Below are 23,181 nucleotides of genomic sequence, written 5' to 3' on the forward strand. Positions count from 1 at the left end.
TTTCTGTCGATATGCATTAGTCGATAAGCATTTCCAACAAATGCTTCGGTTACCATAAATGGTCATTCCCAAGTTGGTGATAATTTACCAAACTTTTCGCTATCCAAACTCGTTGGTAGAATGGTCTTCCATACTAAGTCACCAATTTCAAACTGTTTGCACTTTACATGTTTATTATATGCTCTGGCGACCCAATCTTTATGGAGGATTAGCTTTTCTAGGGCAATCGCTCTGTTTTCCCCCAAGTCATCGACGTTGGCAAACATTAACTCGTCATACTCCTCCTTGGCCAAATCATTCTGGAGTCTGACTTGTAAAGACTGAATTGTAATTTCGACAGGGAGGACTGCTTCTTGCTCATAAGTAAGCATGTATGGGCTAGTTCCGGTAGCAGTCTTTTCAGAAGTTCTATATGCCCATAATACAGTTGACAACAACACATCCCACTCTCTGGGATTGTCCTCCAAATGTCGTTTAATTAATACAATAATAGCTTTGTTAGAGGTTTCAGCTTGACCATTGGCTTGGGCATAATAAGGAGTTGAATGAATCATTTTAATGCCTCTAGACTTGGCGAAACTAATTACTTCCTGGCCAGTAAAAACCGTGCCTTGGTTCGTAGTTATAGATTCTGGAATGCCAAATCGATGAATAATACGCTCCTCGATGAACTCCTTCACTGTTTTTTGTATTATATTCTTATATGAGGCCGCTTCAACCCATTTGGTGAAATAGTCAGTAGCAACCAGAATAAAGCTATGTTTTCTTGACGAAGGGGGATAGATTTTTCCTATGATATCCATAGCCCAGCCCCTAAACGGCCAAGGTTTGATAATGGGTTTCATTACGGCTGCAGGAACATGTTGAATAGGTCTATACTTTTGGCAGGCTTTACACCCCTTAGCATAACTTATGCAGTCTTGGGTAATAGTCGGCAAAAAATAACCATGTCGACGGAGTAACCACTTCATTTTTATTCCTGATTGATGGGCCCCACATATGCCTTCATGAACCTCAGCCATTGCTATCAGAGATTCTTGTCGTCCCAAACACTTGAGTAATAACCCATCCACAGTCTTACGATATAACTTGACCCCAACCATTAAATAATTGAAGGCTTTTCTTTTGAAATTTTTATCAGTAGAGACTGAGTTATTGAGATATTCTATAAATGGGGCTCTCCAATCTTGGACTACCATTTTGTCGACAGTCGTGCCGTCGTTAGGAATTTCTGTCGACTGTGTAAACATGACTCTATTGTCCATCGATGGTAGGACCTTGGTCTGAGTAATCATATGGTCGACAAGCTCTTTTGATATTTTATAACCGGAAGCCATTTGTGCCAACTCATTGGCTTTCGTGTTATGCTCTCTTTTAATATGGACTAAGTCAAAATCGTCGAAGTGATTTAGGAGCTCTTTGGCCAGTGAGTAATAAGATATAATATTCTCGTTAAGACACTGGTACTCCCCAGATAATTACTTTATCACCGATTCAGAATCTCCTATAACTTTGACGAAACGTATTTTCATGTTAGCCAATATATTTAGGCTGACAATTAAGGTTTCATATTTGGCCTGGTTATTGGAGCATTCAAAATTCATTTTGAACATAAGTTTCGTTTTCTGTCCGTTAGGAGAAATTATCATGATCCTTGCCCCAGCGGATCCGGGGGTACTGGATCCATCGAAGTAGAGTTTCCATGGGACCACGTGAACGTATCCCTTACAATTCTCATTTCGAGCTCCAGGGTATTCCGTAATAAAGTATGCTATGGCTTGTCCTTTTATTGCTTTAAGTGGCATATAAATCAGATTTATTTCGGTCAGAACAAATGCCCACTTGGCGATTCGGCTTTTAACAATAGGCCGAGTTAGCATGTACTTAATCACGTCTGTTTTACATATCACATGTACCGTAGTCGGCATCATATAATGACGTAATTTTGTACATGCATGAAACAATGACAAGCATAGCTTCTCAATCGCAGTGTATCTTGTTTCAGGATCATTCAACATCCGACTCAAATAATACACCGCTTGCTCTTTGCCTTCACCATTCTCCTGTGCCAGCATATATCCGATGGTAGTATCGGTAGCGGCTAGGTACAATTTCAATGGTTGACCTGCTCTTGGCGGCATCAAGACTGGCGGATTAACCAAATACCGTTTGACTTGATCGAAAGCATGTTGATGTTTGTCTTCCCATACAAACTCTTCATGACTTTTCAACTTCAACAACGGGGAAAATACCTCAATTTTTCCTAACAGGTTAGCGATGAATCAACGCAAAAAATTTATCTTCCCTAAAATCATTTGAAGTTGCTTTTTGGTCGTGGGGGGTGGCAATTCTAAGACAGCCTTAGCTTTATTCTTGTCGATTTCAATCCCTCACTGATTAACCAGAAACCCTAAGAAGTTGCCAGCCCTTACTCCAAAAGCACATTTTAATGGATTCATTTTTAGGTCGAATTTTTGCATCCTAATAAAAGCTTGCTCTAAATAGTTTAAATGACATACCTGGTTTGATTTGACAATGATGTCATCGATGTAGACTTCCATAAATTCTCCGATCATATCATGAAAAACAAAATTCATGGCCCTTTGATAAGTTGCCCCTACATTCTTTAATCCAAATGGCATGACGAACCATTTAAAAGTACTAATAGCCCCAGGGCATCTGAATGCAGTTTTATGGACGTCCTCTTTAGCAATGAATATTTGATTGTAGCCTGAGTGGCCATCCATTAATAACATAATTTCGTTTCCAGAAGTTGAATCAACTAGCATATCCGCCATTGGCATCTGATACTCATCATTGGGGGTAGCTGCATTTAAGTCTCTGAAATCAATGCAGACACGTAGCTTCCCATTCTTTTTATTTACTGGGACTATGTTAGACAACCACTCCACGTACCATGCTGTCCTAATAAAACCTGCTGCCAGCAATCGCTCGACTTCCTCTTTTATTTTAAGGATTACTTCCGGGGCGAATCGTCTGGGCGGCTGCTTATGAGGCCTGAACCCATTTTTTATAGGTAGTCGGTGTTCAACGACATCTCTACTCAATCCTGGCATTTCTTTATAATCCCAAGCGAAACAATCCTTATACTTCTTCAAGAGTCTTATCAATTGAGCTTTGAAGTTGTCATCGATCAATGAACTTATATAAATAGGACGGTGTTCGTTACTTAATCCAAGGTTGACTTCTTGTAACGGGTCTTGAGCTTCAATTGATTTTTCACTCTCTTTTATGGGTGACTCTTCAAATTCAAGGATTCCATCGACAATTTCTGCGGATTGCTCCGCAAGTTCGGCCCGATAGACCGAATACCTCTCAATGAGGTCTTTTGACAATATAAGGTTCTCCATAGACAACCTCATTTAATTGTGCTGCCAGTTGACTCTTTGGGACCTATTCAACGATCCCTTTGTCGAAACGGCAGAACGCAATACTATTCGGGTCAACGAGAGGTGGCTTGTTGATTGATATACCGTCTTCCAATGCTAATTGACGAATTGGAGATGCATGTGCATATGTTACTTGTGATTTGGTGTTTGCTTTGACGTACTCTACCTTATCCCCATTCCAAAATGCTAGCATCTGATGAAGGGTTGATGGTACACACTGATTACCATGGATCCAATCCCGGCCCAATAGTAAATTGTAAGATCCATCTGCATCAACCACGCAAAAGGATGTTCTGGAAGTTTTGGTACCGACGGTTAAGTCTGCTATGAAAATACCTTTAACTTTAGAGATTTCTCCAGTAAAGTCGAACAATTGAATGTTCGACGGAATAATCTCTTCATCTCGTCTTCCCAGTTTCTTGTAAAACCGATATGGGATGAGGTTCAGTGTAGATCCCCCGTCTACCAGTACTCTAGATACCAGTCGACCATCAACTTTTGCGTTAATATTCAGGGCCCTTAAATGATTTGAACCCTTGGCTGGAGGTTTTTCAAATTCCACTACCTCCTCAATGTCAAAGTGGAATTCTGCTTTTTCTTTTTCTTCCATTGCACCCTCTGCCGGATGATCTGATTCCATCGTCATCACTCGAAGGTTCGATGGAAGACATACTCGAACCATACAAGAACTCAACGATGAGATTGATCTTGACAATTGCTGTGGTTCGTATCGCGCAGACTCGGCATCTTGTTTTGGTGAAGATTGCTGAGGTTGACAAGATGTCGACGCTTGAATTCCTGATTTTCTTTTCCAGACTAAATTCCCATGCTTAGGATTTTTCGGCCTGGCTTTCTGCTCAGCAATTAAGGCTGGCTTCACCTGCTTGACGTGAACTTGATTTACTCGTTGTTGGAGTTGATATTCCTTTCTTTTTCGTAACATTCTCCTTTTTTGAGTCCGCGTTAGGTTTGAGCTGTGATTTCGAGTTCGGCTGTCCTCATACCATTGACCAACAAGTGGGTCTCTTGGCACCTTCAGAGTTCGTCGATATGGTAGATGAAAGTCTATATGGAGATCTTCCCGATCAGAGAGATCAGGACCCCATCCACTTGGCTCAATTTTCCCATTGTATGAAGGTGGTGGAGCATAACTTACATAATAATCATATTTACCACTAGGCTCTCCCAAGGTGTCAACAGTTGGATCACTTTCTTCATACCTTTGCATGAATGACTTAATGGCTTTATTATGGCCTCGACGAACTCTATGATGCTTAATACCCTTAGAAGGAATTTGTTCCTTATATGAATCAATGAGTGCCAAATTACGGAATTCTTCGACAACTTTACCAGGCAGAGGCCTTTGACTTTTGGAGTAATGTTTCTCTTGTTCCAAGAGTTGCTCACACTTTTTGCAAAAACGACGTGGCCGATGCCCCCTGGTGTTTGTCCTTAATGACACCATTCCTGCCATTACGGGAAAAGGATCGACATCAACTTCCATTGGAGACTTGCCTTTGTCTTTAGAGAATTTTATCTTCCCTTGTTTAATAGCTTCCTGGACGTTTCTTTTAAATATGAGGCAGTCATTAGTGGCATGGCTCCACGAATGATGTCACTTGCAATACTTCTTTCCGGCTAATTCTTCTTTGGTGGGTAAAACCTGACCTTCCGTCAGTCTGATCTGACCGTCAGCTAATAATAAGTCAAATATTTCCTCTGTCTTATTGATGTCGAAAGAATAAAAAATGGGTTCCTTAGCCTTTGACATGATGTTAGATTTTTCTCTAACTCTTGCTGGTTTTAAAGCTTTACAGATGTACGGCTTATCAATCACCATTTTTGAGAGAGCCATATCTCTATATCTATTGATTCGGTTTCATCCTCGCTCTCTTCAGCATCGGCCCAACGAACTTCACCCCGTCGACCATACCTTTTGTCTTTTTCCTGGAGGAGACTTTCATGCTTAGTAGCAATGGTTGACAACTGGAACAAATCCGAATATGGTTGTCCAACCATTCTCTCTCGGATTTCAAACTTTAATCCATTAAAAGCGAGGTCCGTGAAAGTCTTCTCAGGTAAAGGGACTAAACACTTATTCCTTGCCCTCTTAAATTTGGAAATGGACTGATCAACAGACTCATTAGCTAATTGTTTCATGGTTGAGAGATCAGCTATAGACAAATCCGGCACGGCCCTTTAAAATTGACAATGAAATAACCTCTCCATTTGTTCCCATGATGTAACCGAATTCGCAGGTAAAACAGTATACCATGTAAAAGCGGTTTTCGACAAGGACAAAGGAAATAACCTCAATTTCCAATAATCAGCGTGAGCCGCATCACCACATTGAGCCAGAAAACGATTAACATGTTCAAAAGTGGACTGGTCTTCCTCTCCAGTGAACAATGTAAATTCTGGCATTTTAAAACCTCTTGGATATGGTATTGTATCCATCCAATCAGGATATGGTTTCCTATAAATGTTTTGGAGGTATCCCACATCATAGTCGTATCCCCTCAGTACAGGGTCCAGTAGCAATTGATTTCATGCTGGACCAGCGACGGGCGCAGGAGCTACCACAGAATTGGGTAGCAATGGCTGATTCAGATTTTGATGAGGTAATTGGTAGAGCGGCTGCTGTGGTAACTGTGGCAGTTATTGAGGTGGTACATTGTGAGCAACCAGCGGTGGGTTAACTGGTAGGTTTAGCTGTGCTGGCATTGGTTGCTGGACTTGAACATTTGGACCCATAGGGGGTGGAAAATGCTGATTCACGTTAGGCACTACAAGCTGAGGCGCCTGACGTTGTGGTTGGATGTTTATCTGTTGAATTTGTTCTTGCCCCCTAGGGAATGGTGCTATAAGATTCTGAGCATCTAGGACTACCGGTAGAGGACTTACCTGGCTAGCAGATGGGCCTTGTATATGAGCAATCTGATGTCCTCTTCGGAAGTTTTCTTCTATCACCGGCTGTCGAGCAATTACTCCATTCGGGTCTGCGCTAACGTGTAGTAATCCTTCGCTGGTTGCTATTGGCAAGGTTTCATTCCTTGGTAATATACGAATGGGTGGAATTGTAGAAGTAGTTTGCATGACTGTCCCGAACTGTATAGCAGGACCCCCTAATGCTGATGGGGACCCTGTTGTCAGTTAGGTTGGTGCAATGGACCCTCCATGTTGACCTTGCGTGCATTCATGATAAGTGTTAATGATCAAAGGCCTAACCACTTCAGTCATACGCCTTACCACATAATCAGCGAGCTCGTTCTGAGTTTCCTCAATAGTTCGCCTCATGGTAGAAAGTACAACTGGTGTGAGCTCAGTTTGCCTTTTTTCTTCAACACGCTGCCTCGACATATCGGCGGCCTCTTCTCGAGACTGGTTCGCCACCTCGATATGAAGAAATTGAGCAGATGATGTCTTGGCATGGTTATTATCTTCCGCCATCGATACAGCTTGCTCGTCAGTAATATTATCCGAGTTGGTTCTACTCCGGGTGCGTGGCATAACACTCTCTCAACTTAACTCAATAGGTGTCCCACCGAGTGTGTCAAAAAGATGTTTCGCCGGTTTGTTATTTCGTCGAAAAATCTTTCACTGAACGCTGCGTTTCGGATTTTATTAGAGGAGACCAGGGTCTTGAGTCAAGCTTGGACAGAGAATGTCAAATGCGTTTATAAATCCTAGTTTAGATCTTACACCCTGACTCAATATGATGTCGAGCTCGACAATACTAACCATGAAATGACAGCTTGCAAATGTTAAAATTAAGCTATGCCAGAATTTAATCAACGACACAACTTCAAAGTACGTCAGAATTTAATCAATGACGTAACTTGAATGAATATGGCTGGAATCTAATCGACAGCTATATACCAAACACAGTGCCGAAATTTAATCGACGACACTGAGCTAGTAGCTCAATACTGGAATTTAATCAACAATACTGAACCTGATAAAGACCCTCGTCGGAATTGAATCTACGACACAAAATCTGGAAATTAAGACTAACATTATTCCTAATATGCTTAAAGATAAATGCTAAATAAAGGATGTGTTGTGTTGTTGAAGAAGGTCCCTTCTACGTTGGAAGTCCTTGAGTATTTATAGAGCAGCTTGACAACCATTCCTTGAAAGTCGTTTTCCACTTCCTTACGTTTCGTGCTTCAACTGTTTCTTGACTTGTTGGTATCGCTTACGCTCCTTGGGCATCACGTAGTAGCTAATTTTCTTCCACGTGTCATTCTATTTCTTGTTATTCTTGATGCCCACGGTCGTGTCTTTTCCTTTTGACACGTGTAAATGAATTTTTCACCATGTATCACCATGATTTTGCACAAAACTCGCGATTCTGAACTTTGTTGACGTCACGTGCAAAGCTCGTGATCTGGGACTCGTCGACATTACGTGCAAGGCTTAGATTGGCTGACATCGTGTGCAAAGCTCGTGATCTGAGACTTGGCGACGTTACATGCAAGGCTTAGATTTGTCGACATCACGTGCAAAACTCGTGATTTTAAACTTGCCGACACCTTTATGACGTGTTCTGTCAACAACTGCCTCTGGGCCTGACTTACGGCCTTTCTCATATTTTTTTGCCATGTGGGCCGTATTCTATATATTCTGCAACTTGCGGATGGCCCATTCCCATTAAGGGTAATTTTGGGTGTCAACACATATATACTTTATCAAATTTATATCCTTTCTAAAGATTTAGAGACATGGCTCAAAAATGGAAAATTGTGGGAATTTTCTCATTACAATGCGTGGTACTGTCGTAGAATTTGCTGGTTAAATTAAAAAAACTTTACGAAGTCAGTTTCTACATATCTCAAGGTATGGAACTAATTAGTATTAGAGTAAAATCTTATTGTTCTCCTCACTAGTCGAGGTATCTTTATGAGAAAAGTCTGCATGCAAATTGACCAGCCATATTTATTTATAAGTGGTGCGAGCATAATTGATTACCCGCACGTGAGCACATGTATTCACCATCACCTCGGAGTATTGGTTGCATGAAAAATTACATGGTTTGTCAACTATGTATATTGGGTTAATTAATATTAGGAATCTCAAATTAACACAACATGACATATTTATCCTAAACTAATTTTCGTCTCACCGTAAATTTTGAAATTAGTATCCATGACCCAAATCTGCCCTCCACATCATATATTCAAAAGTGCTAACGGAAAGTAGATTTGGGATAGGGGTACCAGTTTGAGATTTTAGTGAGATAAAAATTAATTTAGAGTAAACATGTTCATAGGTATTTATTAGAAATTTTTTAGTTCCAAATTAATTTTGAATAAATGTGTCATTGGAATATTACTTTGATAATTATAATGGTATTGATCCATATATTTTATAGACGAATAGACGAGTATATTCAGATTGAGTCGGACGTGCAAATAATGAATATTCAGTCACGTGCAAGATTCACAATGTAGATGCTCTGTACCATCTTTACTCTGATGCTCAAATGACTCAAGTGTCCTTTTGAGAAATTCAGAATCCATCCTATTGACAACATCAACGAAACATTGAAAAATATCAGTAAATTATACCAAAATCGTAATTAAGGTTATTTTATCCTACACCTTTGTACTCTAAAGTTTGAAAAAAATAACCACGCACAATTTTTAGTCTGTATCCTCAGATTCAAGATTAAATTATTTAGATATTACTTCGGAGGAGAAAAAAAATTGTCAAAATTACTTTCACCGGAACGGGGTAAATTTCCCGAATATCATGGAAAATAAATAATTTGAAAAATATTTTCATAAAAATAATTATTTGTATCTCTTTGAAAATTTAGTCAGTAGCAAATGTTTTTATTATTAAGAACAATTTATGCCTAAACATTTTTGTTAATGATGAAATTATTTCTAATTCATTCTTTTGATACAAACAACCATTTTGAGGTAGTTTTCTAAATTGTGAATTTTCCATAAAATAAACATATTATTTTTATTGCGGGTGCCAAACTTTCATTTCTGCACAATTAATGGAAGTTTGAACGGGATGTGACCACATTTCCGGTCATCCTGACTTTGACAAAAGACGCAGCCAATTTTCTGGATGTCATTGCCATTACCTTTTTCAACAATCTTTCCATTACAGTTGGAAGATAGGACGTAATTAAAACACACTCTTATAAGGGGTTGCTATAGGTATTAAGATTTGATTACCCGAGTGTCGAGCCATCAAGGTAGGGTGGTCAGGGCTGACCGGGCATCCACTTGGCCGACATGGAGAAGCGCGACATGGCATTTACAGCAGCACTTGAGAGCGGGATCGCAGTGGTGAATTTCGTCTTGAAAATGGCGATGATTGAGAATCGAGAAGTTTTCTAAGAATGTGGCGCGAAAGAGAGAGGCAGAGATGAATGAACAAAGTGGAAGTGAGAAGTTTGCACAAGTTATAGGAGGGAGCACGTGAAACGAGTGGAAGAGAGAAAAGTGGAAGGGAGAAGTTCGTGTTAGTTGTAGCATGGGCACGTGAAACAAGTGGAAGTGAGAAATTTGTACTAGTTGGCGAACCTAATTTTAGGTTGTATTGGCATATCACCTATGAAGATGCAATGGCATAGGGTTACATGAATTTGGTCGATCTATTTTGTTGAAAAAATTCTCGAGTCTTGCCCGATCACTGCTTGATAAAAATAATGTATTTATAGAATTTTTAGAAAGTGACAATAATCGTGAAAGCTAAATAGGCTGAAGGAAATATCACTTGAAAGCAATGCATATCACTTGGTTGATAATAGTGAATGGTATTATCAAATTTTTTCACTCTATATTATCTTCTAAACGCATTATTAGATTTTTTCTATATATATACTATATCACATGTCATGCATAACAAAGTCGATCATACCTAGATAGACACATTATTTTCTGATTATCACTTATTTACTTTGGATGTTACTAAAATTATGCACTGTTTGCACTTAGTACACAGTATCAAATTCTAGGTTTTAGGGCTCTTATCTTGTTGCTATGTCGTCGTTGATTTTCCACATACAACCTCGAAGAACAAAATCTGCAACACTGATAAGTACAAGCAATGGGATTCATTTGCAAGAGCTCGACGCCACATTTTGAACGACTTGAGCGCTAACACAGCGAACAACAGTTTTAATTACTACAGCAAAGCCGAAACCTCCAAAGAATCGTGTTACGGCCACGGAGCATGCAATGGGGCCTTGGAAAATGCGGATTGCACATTGTGCACGAGTTCTGCTGAGCAACGTATCAAAAAAGAGTGCGATGAAAGCATCGGTGCTCAAATCCAACTTCAAGATTGCAAAAATTAGATACGAAAATTACTCATTTTTCAGAATAATGGAAGTATTTCCTACTATGAACTTTGGATTCTCTAAACAACTGTTCGTGGTTTGGAAGAGCGAAATTAGTGTTAGGATTCGACATGATCGATAAGGGAGATGGGCCTAAAAATATTTACATAGGCCCGTTCATGATTAAAACAAATTAATAAATTCCTGTACAAAAGATTGGGCCTATGTGGGCCGGGGCTCCCTCAAGGGACAAGAAATTTTGTAAAAGAAAATCACTTTCGAAATGTTAATATGAATTAACACCAGCAATGATTACACCAGCAACCTATTTAGGCAGAAGAGATAAAAATGTTAATGTAAATTACCATTTTTATGAAAAAATTCAAGCATGACTCTTTGCCGGAATTTGTCACCGAAAGAACTTAAGTGATTGTTTTTCCTCCCATTTTGCACTCAAGTTGTCACGCCCCGAACCCTACGAGCATGCGATCATCCCTCCGAGGTCGATGCAGTGCGACGTCCCAGGACGCGTCGCCGACCCAACGTCCAAACAGAGTACAAGACACATGCGGAAGCAATACGACACCCGAACAATTTAAAACCACATAACCAAGGATAGCCACACAACAACCAACATGAACAAATATACGCTTGCATTGACAGGGAGAACATATACAATATTCATATACAGCTTACGCTAAAAAATCAAAAGCGGTTCAATGGCCACTACTGACAAAAAAGGGGTAAGTGGCCTGGGCAGTCAGGGTACTAGAACTAAGTGGGGCCCCGATAAAAAAGGTACCGGCCCGACCTAACTAGGGTCTAAGGTTTACTCTAGGGCTCCCAGTCTGGGTCAGAGTTCGACGAATCGGAAGAACTCTCGGACGACTCCAACTCAGACTCCATGGACTCTAACTCGGTATCGGTCCCGGATGACCCTTCGTCCTAACCGTCCTCCTCCGGGGCTGCCTCCAGCTCAAGATCTTGCTCCATCGGCTCTGGCTCATCCTTTGAATCCATCAGCTCCGGGTCTGCGTGTCCATCCTCCGGGTCCTTCTCCATATGCTCTGATTTGTCCATCTCCCAAACCTTCGGCCCATGCCCTAAGTCGGCACTAGAGCTCCCCTCGGACGCACGGTCAGGACTCACCAAGTCTCCATCGGGACACTGAGGGTCAAGATCCCTTGACTCGCTAAACAGGACCTCAAAAGATCGAAGGGGTCCGTAAGTCCCGGTAAGATCCCTGATACACCACCCTATGTACATATGGGCCTGGTCCAGCTGTTCTCCCGTATCAACCCAAACTGTAGTAAGGTATCTAACATAAAAATCCCTATTCCCTGTGGGGTACACCGTCTCCTCCCGGTCTATCTGATAAGTGATCCCAAAACGAATAGGCACTGCGGACATCTCAAGGTCGGGGGTCTGAAAAGTTTGGTTTAAACAACAGTGAGAATAAATCTCAGCGAGTAGGCCTCCTAAACCTAAACTAGGCTAACATGCACCTCCTGACAAGCACTAAATAACACACAATCCAGAATATAAATGACTTGGGTCCTCGGGCCCAAATTCAATACTTACTTGGCCCTGCAGGTTAGGCAATTGCGAATCACAATAATAACACAGAATCCAATCGTGGCATATACATAATATCACTTGGTCACAACGAATGTCAGGCATATGCTTATGCTCATGCTCACACTCACACTCGTGCTCATGCTCACAATACACTTTCGCACACTTGCCATTTACCAATTCTCCTCCGACCCGCGTAAAACGCATCAAGTCCGACCCGCATAAAATGCATCAGGTCCATCACTTCGAGATCGATCTCTGGATCGCGTAAAACGCATCAGGCTCATGACACAAACCCGCGTAAAACGCATCAGGTTGGCCATATTCCGGTAATCCGGGCATCGTCCAGCATAACACGCCTCAGGGCGGGTTTAATACCCCGCGTAAAACGCATCAGGGTTTTATGTGATCACACAGACACAATCACCAATTATTATCTGAATCCCGCGTAAAACGCATCAGGGCGATTTAAGTGATCACAAGCTCATGCCGTTTGTGCACGCACGCATAATGTACATGTTATGCCCATACTCAGTATGCACGCTCATGGCCACAAAATCCACACTCGGAATTCGTGAAATTCACGTTGGGCACTCGACATGATTTAGCTATTTATTCCAAACAACGCCACAACATGCTCAATCCACATTTCAATATGCCCAACCAACATAATAGCACGTCCATTTAAGCAATTCAAATCACTCTTGCATAGTACATAATCCACACATATAAATCACACAATTAGATCAACATGAATTCGCGCACTCGAGGAGCGCCAAGCTACTCCCTTCTTGGTCACACTAGACATATGACCTAGCATCACAAAATTGATCCCAACCAAGGACAATTCAGCCACCCAACCAGTCAATCTAAACCTTCTTGGTATTTACACAATTAAACCCCAAATTGATCGCTCTTAGTCCAATTCAATCCCGATATGGACAGTCACCAAGCAGGTCACTCTAGGCCAACAAATATCCTCAAAATATTCCATTAGGCTCCCCAAGACATCACCCAAATCAGCCACCATGAGGACAATGCGAGGCACGCTCGATATTCCACAATTGAACCCGAACTTAAACGAACTCGAGCCGATTCAATCCAATATTTCCAGCCATCACACAACACATTCTAGGCCGCTAAACCTCATTAAAATTATCACTCTAAGCCACTAAAATAGCCACAAGATCAGCCCCTAACATTCTCCACTAGCTAACCTCTAAATTACCCTAATTAACCCCTAAATTCATCTAGAAATGTAAATTAGCCTAATTAGAGTTTAGGGTTGTACTCACTTGGATTCCTAAGCTCCTAACAAGGCTGAACAAGTGGCAAGGGCGGCTGAGCAGCGGCGGCGGAGGCTCCGGCGAGGCTCTTGAGCGGCCGAGAGAGAGAGAGAGAGAGCACGGGAGAGAGAGAGGGAGGAGAGGGGGACGGGATGGTGATGGTGGGGTGAGGCTGGCGAGGACGGGCGGCCTCGGCGAGCAGGACCGGCGGCGCTCCGGTGGTGGTGGCGCGCACGGCCGAGAGAGAGGGGGAGAGAGGGAATCGGTGAGGGAGAGAGAAGAGGATGGCCGGTGGTGGTGATGGTGAGAATGAGGAGGAGAGAGAGAGACTAGAGTGTATAGAGAGAGTGAGTGAGTGGAGTGGTTGAGCTACTAACCCACAAATGACCATCATGCCCCTAATCCAAGGGTTGGGATTAATCTAGACAAAATATCTAAGGGCATTAAGGTCCAAAATTCCAGCATTGTTGGGCTGAAATAAACCAATATAAAACCCTAAAATAATCTCCAAATAATCCCAAAATTCGGAATACAAGGCTAGGGCACAAGGGCAAAACGGTAAATTTCCGGTCCCAGGTCAAATTTTCAATTTTCGGCTCCACTGATCCCAAATATGATTGGCCACATAAAAATGACATCGTCCTTACAAAATAGTCGCGTACGCCCGGGAAATTCGACACCGAAGTCCAGACTCAATTCCGCGATCGATTTCGCTTAATTTGCGATTTTAGCGTCTCTTACTAACGGGCGGCTGTTTAGGGGTTACGCGTATCGACCTAGGGTTACTCGAGTCACAACGGTCTCGATTTCCCAGAGAACACGAGGATTTATCACTAGTTTCGGGGGTCACGATCGTTCGAAGTAAGTTCGGGGTCGTTCGCCACGCACGCTCTCGGTCGTGCGGAATCACCCGCGATCCGATCGTACATCGTTGGCCAACTGAATCCGTCACTCTCCTTAGATCGGCTCACATTGGCACAAAATATTCCCTCGTCGCTTCTCGGAATCGAACTCAATTCACGGTCGAGTTCTTGGGTCCACGCACCGTTTTCCTAGTTAGCCATTCCTTATTGGTCAGTATCCCGAGAATGATCAGTTCCGGGCGAGACTCACTAAAACGAAATGAGAAATAATCATCTATTTTATTAATCCCGGAAGTGGGCGAAATTCAGGACATTACACAAGTGATCCAACGAAAAAAAATTTGCACCAAAAGTAAATGCCGTATGAAAATTGTGGGTTATTTTCGCTATTTAAATATATAGTATTTTTATAAATTTTAGAAAGTGACAAAAATCATGATATTTAACGAGTGTAAGGAAATTCACTTGAAAGCAATATATATCATTTGGTCGATAATCGAAATTTATGGATTCATATGCCCTTATGTATGACTTTACTTTACACTTATTAAGCATCTCTTCATATTTCAAAGAATTGAATTTATCATAGGCTATTTGTATTCAATTCGACGTGAAATTTTCGGTTAATTTCTTTAGTAATCATGAAGTTATAAGTAATCTCATTACATGTTGTATTGGGATGGAACCCGAAATAATTCTACTATTTATGGTGAAATGTATTGCAAGCAATAAAGTCAATTTTCATCTCTTTATATTATTTTATAGACACATCATTTGATTTTTCTGTATATATACCACATCACATGTCATGCATAATAGAGGCGATTTTATGTGAATCAACATATCATTTTTTTCATTCTTGTGGAGTATATTTTACTACTTGTTACTTTAGATGCTACTGTAATATATATATATATATATATATATATATATATATATATATGTTAATATTTTGAATTTTGAAATTTCTTTCGCATTCTCATAAGTCAATCTTGCTATTTATTGTGGCGAGACTTTCCTCAAAACTTCTACTTTTCTCATTCACGTAAAGTTAATTCGCTACTTGTTACTTTAGATGTTACTACATAGATGTAATATCTATAATTATGTCGATAATTTATAAAAAAATTTTGTTAATGTTTTTAGAACACATAGAGCCAACTTTGCTTTTTCTTTTTCTTTTTCTTTTTCCTTTTTTTTTCATTTCCGTATGTGCTCCCCTTGTTACACTGTTCATCTTGTTCTCCGTGCGAATACGAGATCGAGCTCAACACAGCAGCGGAGTTCGAGGCCAGGTTTGGCCTGGGCTCGAGCTCGACGTGCGGCAGAGCTTGACCCCCAGATCTAAGTTCGAGGTACTCGCCACGAGCGGGGCTCGACACCTAGATCTAGGGTCGAACTCAAAACCGGGAGCAGAGGTGGGCCTAGATGACGTAAAGCTTGAGCGGCACAGCCGAGCTTGCCCAAAGTAGATGAGAAAATATTCGTTGGTTTGCGTCTATCACGTTTGGGCATTTTTCTGCTAATATGAAATTTTTTCTTCCAACTACTGAAAGCTTGACAAGTTTTTGCTTCACTGGAGTCGCCCCTCGCCGTCGCTACCGGTGGAGTGGCCGGCGTCGTGCCCTTAGCGTCAAAGCAAGCCATCCCTTACACCGTCGCTCATGGTCGGCCCAAGCCACTCCTTCGCCGTCGCTCGTCTAGTTCTGGATCTGGAGTCGTGCTCGTCCAAAGCTTTCTTGAGTCGTGCCTCCATCATTGCTCCTCCATGGCCACAAGCGATAGATCCAGCGACCGCAGCTCATCCACAGATCCCACCAAGCCACCCCTTCGTCGTCGTCGCAGCTCATCCACAGGCTCTGTTTTTTTTTCTTTTGCTTGCTAAAAATGAAGAGCTAAGCCTCCGAAGTCAACCCGACGGGGAAGAAGACTATCCCAAAAGGAATCATAAAAAATTACTGTGTAGTCTTCTTCTTTGTGGGTCATTACAGGACCCACCTCCCTCTTGCCTCTCCCTCTCACCTTTCACCTAACCCACCAAGCTCACCCTTTCACCTCTCTTCTCTAGAAGACTATACCCAGAAAGAATGGTAAAAAAAAGATACTCTCCCTTTCACTTTTCCTCCAACCCCAATCATCAACCCAGAAAAAATCGTAAAAAAAAAAGACTCCTGTTATTCAATTTTTTTAGAATCAAAGAAACCGCAGAAGATTGACCTAAAAAGAACCCAAGAGAGAACGGGAAGACAACAGAGGAGGCAGTGACCGAAAAAAACAAACCCAGAACATAGACCCAAAAATTGCTCCTTTTGTCCATGGCCGAGTCGCTTGTGGCCGGGTCACAAAGACAACGGAGGAGGTGGCAACTGGACGCAGCAGTGCCCGGCCTGGACCGCAACACTGGCGACTCCGCTGGTGGCGATGGCGAGGGGAACGGAGATCAGTGGTGGTTGGTGGGATCACATCAGCACCGCGTGTCTTAATAAAGCGATTAAGCATTTTTTGTTAGTCAAATTAATGGAGTTAGAGGAGGAACTTGATCGCATCAATTTGATAAGTTTTAAGATTCGATTGCTATTTTAAAATTTTTTAAACTTAATTAAACATTTGCAACAAGTTATAGGATTTTTAGTTCACTTATCTCTAAAATAATTAACAAAATTCCTAAATACAAAAGAGTAGGCTGACGTGGGCCAAGGGTCCCCCAAAGGACAAAAAAAAATTAAAAAGAGAATTAGGGGATGTTTGGTAACCGGCTAAATAGTGTTTGATTCTATTTTTTTTTGTTCCTAGGATCAAAAAAAGAATATAAATCTGTTTGGTAAATTTTTTGTTTCTGTGAACAAATTTGTTCCTAGGAATAGTTTTGAAAGAGAATCAAGAATAAAAAAAAAAGGTTGATTTTTGATTCTGGAAATAAAAAAAAGAATAAAAATATAAACAATTTTTTTTTTCTTCTTCTCCTTCCTTGGCTTGTGGGTGGTCTCCGGCCATGGCTGAAGACCGGCCACAGGCTAGGGCCAGCAAGGGTGTCTCGGCCCTCGCTGAATCCGATGAGGGCAATCTTTGCCCATCCTTCCAGGGTGACTCTCGCCGGTCTCTTCTAGCCCTCACCGGCAAGGGCGAGAGTTGGACCCTCGTAGCCTGGGCTAGGGCAACCTTTGCCCATCTGGTGAGGGCGGCCTTCGCCTTGGCTGCAAGTGGCGACCCTCGCTGGCCTCTTCCATCCCTCGTCGGCTCAGGCTAGACCCTCGCGGCCTAGGCGAGGGTTGTCCTCGCCAACTCCGACGAGGGCGGCCCTTGCCAACCTCTTCCAACCCTCGTTACTCGCTACTTGGGTAAGAGCCGCCCTCACCGAATCTGGTGAGGGCGATCCTTGCCCAAGCCTCGAGGGCCGCGATGCCCTTGTGGGCCTTAGCCTGTGGCCAGCCCTGGCATGTGGTCGATCGGCGTCCATGGATAGTAGAAGAAGAAAAAAAAAAGGAAAAAAATATTTAAAAAATCAAAATATTACTAAAAATTTTGGGCAATTACCAAAAATTTTTGTTCTTTTTCTATTCCAAAAATAGAAATTTTGCATAGTTACTAAATACTTTCAAATGCTCAGAAATTATTTCAGGCAAGAGAATAAAAAAAAATAATTTCTGAGGAGAAATTATTTTTGATAACGATTACCAAACGTACCCTTACTGACCAAGGCTCATCCTATGTGCGTCTCTCTCAAAGGACAAAGATTTTCAGATCATAGGAGATCACTAAAATTTATCAACATATTTAGCCAACAGAGTGGAAATTTGACTGAAGAGACAGTAATCAAAATTTTAAAACTCTTCAAACCCAAATCCGTCCGGTAACTCAGGTTATTCTTCCTCGAAAGAATAGCGTTATCATGGGGAGGAGATCTCCAAAAAAATGAACCACCAGCATATTATGTTCTTAGATCACCTTTATTTAAGAGTTTAATTTAATAAATTATAGGTCAACTGGAATTATTAATATGCCCAATCCCTCTTCAATTACCCTATATGGAATTTCCTCTATGATACACTCTCACTTGTACCTCCTAAATTGACGGGTTAATACAAAAAAAAAAATCCCAAAGCGGTACATATATAACAAATTTACTCTAAACTAATTTTTTGACTACCAAAAACTCCAAACTATTACAAATGTGACAAATTTATCCTCCGTTAGTTTTTATTAAATTTTATCATCAAATTGCTAAGTTGGATTATACATGGCAATTGACGGGAGTGTCAGTTTAGAGTTTTACCCCTCTTTTTGTCACTGATTTACCAGTTTATGATTTTTCGTGATGTTAATCCAATTTAACAGATGGTAAATTTGTCACAGGTGTATAGTTTAGAGTTTTTATTGTCAAAAAATTAGTTTGGGATAAATTCGTCATGATATTTTATGGTAAAAAAATTAATTTTAGGTAAGTTTGTTACAAGTGTACATACTAGTTTGGGATTTTTCATGGTATTAACCTTAAATTGACATATGTATCTATAGCATTCCCTGTTTTAAAAGGTAAACAACTATATTATTGATATGGAAGCACATATCAAATAGGAAAATGAGTAGAGAACGGTCCCGTTATTTCACAAAATGAACGGTCAATTGCTAGCCACCAGTTTTAAAGTTGGAACGTGGGATACCGGCTTGCCTCGTTTCATATTTTTTTGTCTCTGACTTGGTGGGATTTCCACAAGTTTAAAAAGGCACATAATGAGAATTTTTTTTTTCAGTTTTATTTAAAGAAACAAATGATAATATTTAGACAAGATGAGATCTATTTTCCTATTTTATTTAAAGAAACAAATGATAATATTCAAACGATAAGTAACATATGAAGGATTCAATTATAACTTTTAAAATAGTGGATATTTACTCCAAACAAAGGTTGAAGAAGACTATGATGGGAGAGGGAGAGAAAAGGACTTTTCGGCTGCTTCATCATTATTCTGAGATTGATCTTGTAATGTTTCAAGTCCTTGCATATCTTCATCTATGAGATTCGAATACGTAGGGTAATTTTTTCGTCTACTAATTTATTATTTATATTTTGATCTAGTCTTTAATTCACCTGTTTTTATATAGAATTGATATCAATAGTCTTGATTTTCGGTCATCAGAAAATCCCTCTAGAGCAATTTCATTTGATTGAAAAGGATGAGGAGCCATTCAATGCACAATGAATTTTGTTATTAGTTATAAAGTCAACATTTCAAGTGCTTTTCATTTTTGAATTTTAATAGATCTTTCCAATGACATTAATGATTTCCTTTTAGTTAGTTTGATATTTTTCTACTTGTAATTAGCTATATTTCGGTATTTTAATTTTTATCTTTTTATATTCGAGAATTTCGCTTACTGGAATTGGTGAGGGTTTCCCTTTTAGATTGGTCCTTCTTGCGTCCTTTTTAATCCTCTAATCTTAAATTAAGCCAAGGAAAAAAAAAAAGATAACAATGGAAAGTAAAAAAAGGCTTAAACGGACAAAGCAGTGTGCAAGTTTCCTCCATTAAATATTGCGGCTAGTATTGCACCATCAGAGTTTTATTCTTACGGCACCGTTATGGTAGCCGGGTCCTAGCAAATAACACAACAGGCACAAGCAGCCCAACACCACCGTGTTGGTCCTACTTAAAACTAGAGGCACAAAAACTATAGACTTCACCACATGGCATCCGAAAACATACACATGTATTCATATCCATGGATGAGACTAGAGCTTGCTCTTCAGTGTGAGCTCAGACTGAATCAACTCCGTGAAAACATCCATGGCATCACGAGGAAGGCCCAAAGACACAACCAAGTCGTCGCTCCCCCTGCTGTGAGAAGCCACCAAGATGAGATTGTTGGGGACCGTCGCTGGCGCCACCTGGTACGGCCTCCCGAACCCGAAATCCACGTTGTAGAAAGGGAGCCGACTCCACTTGCTGATGGAGCAAGTGTTGCCCCCGCAATCGACCAGGACCCTGTTCAGCTCGACGTGGTCGATGGCCGACCTTATGTAATTCTCGGTGACGGATTGGAGCGCCTCATGCACTTTCCGGACAGCGAACGAGAAGGGCTTGTGGGTCAGTTCGCCCACGCTGCACTCGGCACAGGACCAAGCAATGCCGTTCCCGAAGTAACCACTCGGCAAGGGGGGGTCAAACTTGGGCCGACCGTCGACTGCAGTGAGAAGCTTCGTTGTCTCGTGAGGGCCGATTCTGAGAGCTTTGGTTCGCGAAATCCATGCGAGCGCCGATATGACTTCGAAGGTCGTAGGGACTATGGAAGAGCCATTGTGGGCTGTGATTGTTGACACTTTCTTGAGTAGAATGAGAGTGTGTGGCTTGAAGCAGAATGATCTGCAAACAAGGGGCTTGGTTTGGGGGTTGACTATGCCTTCGGACCGCCGATCTCTCGGAGCATACTCGTGGTGGGGGAGATCAACGCGCGGAGGTCGCCTCGGGCACAACACCGATCGATCGAGAAAGGGAAGAACTGATGGTGGCTTGGCTCGAGCCAGGTCGGTCCAGCAAGCTATGAAGTCCGTGAGGGCTTTGCCGTCGACGAGGACGTGATTCATGACGATGCCGATGACGATCCCTCCACACTTGAATGTCGTCACCGGGTCATATGATAAACTGTAAGTAGATATCTCCTGTCATTACTCTTTTCAGTGAAAAGAAAAGAAGATTACCTGCACCGTCAGCATAGGTTCTTGCAATATGGTTGGAGCTCCGTCGCTGTGCTTCACGAGTTTTCGCAGCGTGGCAGGATCAATGGCGCTGACATCGCCCAGCACCCCGATGTCATCTTCTGACATCGCCTCGACGAACGGGACACCTTCTCCGGTGCATCTCACTGCCATCTTCCCGTCACTCCCCACGACAAGTCTGCCGGCGAACGGATAGAAATCGACCAATGCCTCGGCCAGCGACGCTTTGATGGTCTCCATCGTGGCGAAACGCCTCCCCCTCCCTTTGCCTTTGAAGGCCAACACGACCTCAATCATGTAAGGGAAGGTCTGGTCGAGGTTCGAGAGAGCGTAGAGCCCGCCGAACATTTCCCTCGCCGGAGAAACGTTAACTGCATTCGTGATCTTCACGTCGAGTTTTCGCGTAGCTCCAATGTTTCTTGGCTTCTCATTTCCTAGCTGCTTCTTTGCACAAAATAATAGAAGTTAAATTTGAATTATTTGTAGGCTTTGGTGACACAAGGGTAATGTACGTGTCGTTTATCAAATCTATATTCTTCTTAGTTTGGACTAGAGGGAGATTTAGAGACATGGCTCAAAATTGGAAATATGTGTTTGTATTGGTTGAATGAAAAATTACATGGTTTTGTCAATTATGTATAAATATATATTAATTGTACTATAATATATACAAATTGAGTAGGATATAGGAGTCGTGCATATCCGGTCACGTACAAGATTCACAATGTACATGCTACATACCGTCCTTTCTTTGATGCTCGAATGACTCAAATGTCCCTTTGAGAATTACGGTAGCCATCCTGTGGATAACATTAATAAAACATTAAGTAAATCAATCGATTAATCAACGGAAAATATTTTCATTATCAATAAATAACAATTTATACCTAGACATTCATTTTGTTAAGCAATACAAGCAATCGTTTTTAGGGAAATATTTTCTAAATTGTTGAATTTTCACGAAATAAACGCATCCATAGGTTTGGCAATCAGGTCGCTGATCTCCGATTTTTGTTATCGATACTAAACTTTCGTTTCTTCACAGCTGATGGCACTTTGATTGGGATCTGACCGACTTTCTGATCACATCCGACTCAACAGAGACGCAGCCAATTTTGTCATTCTTATAAATATCACGCTAGAGGTAATATTTAAAATCATGTCAATATTCTAATAAACAAAATCTCTAGTTAAAACTCTTTTACGAATATTTTCTCATTCTCGTAAACTCAATTCTACTATTATAACCACGGGATTTTTCTCCGAACTACTCCTTTTTCATGGTAAAAGCTCTTAAATTTTCCTTCCGAAAAAAGAAAAATGATTGCATATTACATGTGCAAGAGAAAAATAAAAGGCACGTACCTAAACAATTGCAGCAGTCGAAGCTTCGAATGTTTGAGTTTCGGCAGTTGGAGCATGTCTGTATTTATATGTGTGAGGGTTGACGGGGTCTTCATCGCCAAACCCTAGGTCAAGCCAGCACTGTGGGTCCTGTATTAATATATTTCAGTACAATAAGACCCCATCAACCCTCGCCGACGCTGGGAGAGCCGACACCCCTTGTGCGTCCGACGGTGCTCGATTCCGGATTTGGTCGAGCATTCCCCGGATGCCGGGAGGTCATAGACCCAAAAAAGCAAAAGAGAAATTGGCTTTGAACACTCAATTCCATTTTTCATCCTCGTGGTTTTTATCAAATTGAAAATTCGCGAATAAAATTATAAATGAAATAGTTGCTAGTAGGGCTTTGCTAGCATAACATTTTGAGTTAGTACCATGAAAAACTTCAAACTGATACATTTGTGACAAATTTACCTCAAACTGGTATACATGTGACAAATTTACCCTCCGTTAGTTTCTGATAAATTTTACCGTTAAATTGATAAGTTGGATAATACGTAATAGTTGACAGGTGTACCAGTTTGGGATTTTACCATTCCGTTTGTCACAGGTTTACCAATTTGTAATTTTCCGTGGTATTAATCCAATTTCCGGAGAGTAAATTTATCACAAGTGTATCAGTTTA

At 41.2% G+C, this 23,181-nt stretch overlaps 1 pseudogene; it reads right to left on the reverse strand.

Moving 5' to 3' along the window:
- The window catches only part of LOC115661507 (omega-hydroxypalmitate O-feruloyl transferase-like), a 40,399-nt pseudogene extending 17,762 nt beyond the window's left edge, over window positions 1-22,637 (reverse strand).
- Between the last annotated feature and the right edge of the window lie 544 nt (window positions 22,638-23,181).

Source organism: Syzygium oleosum, unplaced genomic scaffold (assembly GCF_021117445.2).
Source record: "Syzygium oleosum isolate NSW1041296 unplaced genomic scaffold, Sole_v2.1 Sole_v2.27, whole genome shotgun sequence".
Taxonomy (NCBI): Eukaryota; Viridiplantae; Streptophyta; class Magnoliopsida; order Myrtales; family Myrtaceae; genus Syzygium; species Syzygium oleosum.